We start from the raw sequence: 2,754 nt of genomic DNA, 5'->3' as shown, positions 1-2,754 counted from the left end.
GAGAAAATGGGGAGTTGCTAATCAGTGGGGTTAAAGCTTCAGTAGTAACAAGATACTGAATAAGTTCTAGAGATGTGCTGCACCATATTGTGCCTCTAGTTAATAACATTGTATTATACACTTAACGATCTGTAATGAGGGCAGGCCTCATGGTAAATGTTCTTACAAAAATTAAATAAAACTTAAAAATTGGAAGATAATTTGTATACAAGTATACAAATGAGACTTGAACCCATGGAAAAACACTTTTGTTCATATATAAAATGTGCAATAGTGTTAGTATGTTAATGTTCCCTAAATTAACTTACAAATGCATATAACGTGCTTAAAAATATCAAGAATTGTTGTAAAATTGACAAATGCTACTAGTGTTCATTTGGAAAACTAAACATAAGAGTTTCCCCAAAGGAAAAAAAAAATAGAAGGCAAGACTCAGACTCAAAGTTAAATGAACCAGAAATTTTAGTTTTATTTCATGTATAAAATATTTGGGAATAATTTGTATTTTCTCAAGTTTCATGCCTCTTGTGCTTGAAGGTAACAGTCTTTGTCTTGTGTAGAAATTACATAGGAAGGAGACTGAGCAAGATATTTGGAAGAGCACCAAAAGGAATTTGAATCTTTATTTACTGGCTAGGTGTAACGCGGCCAGAAAATTAACGTCCCATTACATTTACCACCCTCTCTCAATAAAATGGATTCACAAGACTTGCATATTTTCTATGACTGTCTGAAAGGAATTTACTATGTAGAATATATTGTCACTGCTAAATAAGATAAATATATAATTTTATTTTCTCTTTAGTCAAAACTTTTTTGATAATTACCTCTATCACTTGGTTCAAGGTTCATCTTCTATATTCAAAAATAAAATTTCCAGACTTCCTCTTTTTCCAGCTGGAACCATGAAGGGTGCAGAAGGGAAGAAAAAGAAGGTTCCTGCTGTGCCAGAAACCCTTAAAAGAAGCGAGGGAATTTTGCAGAGCTGAAATCAAGCTTCTGAGGAAGAAGTTTGCTCAAAAGATGCTTCAAAAGGCAAGGAGGAAGCTTATGTATGAAAAAGTTAAGCATTATCACAAGGAATATAGACAGATGTACAGAACTGAGATTCGAATGGCGAGGATGGCAAGAAAAGCTGGCAACTTCTATGTACCTGCGGAACCCAAGTTGGCATTTGTCATCAGGATCAGAGGTATCAATGGTGTGAGGCCAAAGTTTCCAAAGGTTGCAGCTTCTTCGCCTTCGTCAAATCTTCAATGGCATCTTTGTTAAGCTCAACAAGGCTTCAGTTAACACGTTAAGGATTGTGGAACCATATATAGCATGGGGGTACCCGAACCTGAAGTCAGTGAATGAATTGATCTACAAGCGTGGTTATGGCAAAATCAAAAAGAAGCGAATTGGCCTGACAGATAACACACTGATTGCCTGATCTCTTGGTAAATATGGCATCATCTGCATGGAGGATCTGATTCATGAGATCTATACTGTTGGAAAAAGTTTCAAAGAGGCAAACAACTTTTTATGGCCCTTCAAATTCTCTTCTCCACGAGGGGGAAATGAAGAAAAAGACCACCCATTTTGTGGAAGGTGGAGATGCTGGCAACAGGGAAGACCAGATCAATAGGCTTATTCAAAGAATGAACTAAGGTATCTACCATGATTATTTTTGTAATCAGGCCAGTTAATAAAGGACTACTCGCAAATGGAAAAAAAAAAATTCCCCCCCCACAAAGTTTAAAGTTATTTTAAAATTTTCTTTCTCCTTTAAAAAAATATAATTATTTTTTATTTTTTTAAAAAGATTTTATTTATCTATTTGAGAGAGAGAGAAAGAGCAGGGAGCCTTACTTGGGGATCCAACCAACGACCCCCACCCTAGAGCATGACCGGAGCCTCTCAGAACACTGAGAGCATGACTTGAGCCAAAGGCAGATGTCTAACTGAATGAACCACCCAGGCACTCTTCTAGTTTCCACTTTAAACATATCTCCCCCATGTCTCCTGCCCCATGAAATCATTCATCTGAGCAGATTGAGAGTTTTGAAATGAGGCGGGGTGCGTGGATTGTACAGTGGGTTAAGTCTTGGACTCTTGGTTTTGTCTCAGTTCATGAACTCAGGGTCCTGGGATCCAGCCCCTTGTGGGGCTCTGCACTCAGCACAGTCACCTTGGGATTTTTCTCTCCCTTTCCCTCTGCCCCTCCCACTCATGTTCTCTCTCTCTCTCTCTCAAATAAGTAAATTTTTTTTTGAAAAAATAGAAGTATTCCAGAATCTTTGTGAGAGAACTGTTACTAGAGACTCATTAGGACTATAGGTCCCTCATTTACTCTCTTTACTTTCCATTTCAAAAAAAAATTATCTTTAATACTATATATTTTTAAGATTTTATTTTTTTGACACAGAGAAAGAGAGAGAGCAAAAGCAGTGGGAGCAGGTGGAGATAGAGGGAGAAGCAGACTCCCTGCTGAGCAAGGAGGCTGATGCTGGGCTTGATCCCAGGACCCTGAGATCATGACCTGAGCCAAAGGCAGATGCTTAACCTACTAAGCCTGCCAGGTGCTCTCTTCAAGAATATTCTTGATCACAATTACCACATGCTGCCTTTTTTCCTGCCTTAAATCATTCCTATTATTTATTCTTTAAGTCTTTTTTCATGTTGTCCTACTAATTCATCTTGTATTTATATCATTCCTTTACTGAACTTAGTAAAGGGTCATGATGTGAATTTTTAAGAAAAACTTGATTTTCA

General features: G+C 37.4%; 1 pseudogene; it reads left to right on the top strand.

The window, feature by feature from the left end:
* Positions 1 to 905: 905 nt before the first annotated feature.
* On the top strand, positions 906 to 1,688 carry LOC123946066 (annotated as a pseudogene).
* The last annotated feature ends 1,066 nt before the right edge of the window (positions 1,689 to 2,754 follow it).

Source organism: Meles meles, chromosome 7, assembly GCF_922984935.1.
Source record: "Meles meles chromosome 7, mMelMel3.1 paternal haplotype, whole genome shotgun sequence".
NCBI lineage: Eukaryota > Metazoa > Chordata > Mammalia > Carnivora > Mustelidae > Meles > Meles meles.
Note: the sequence above shows the minus strand (reverse complement) of the source record. Positions and strands in the feature narration are given on the sequence as shown.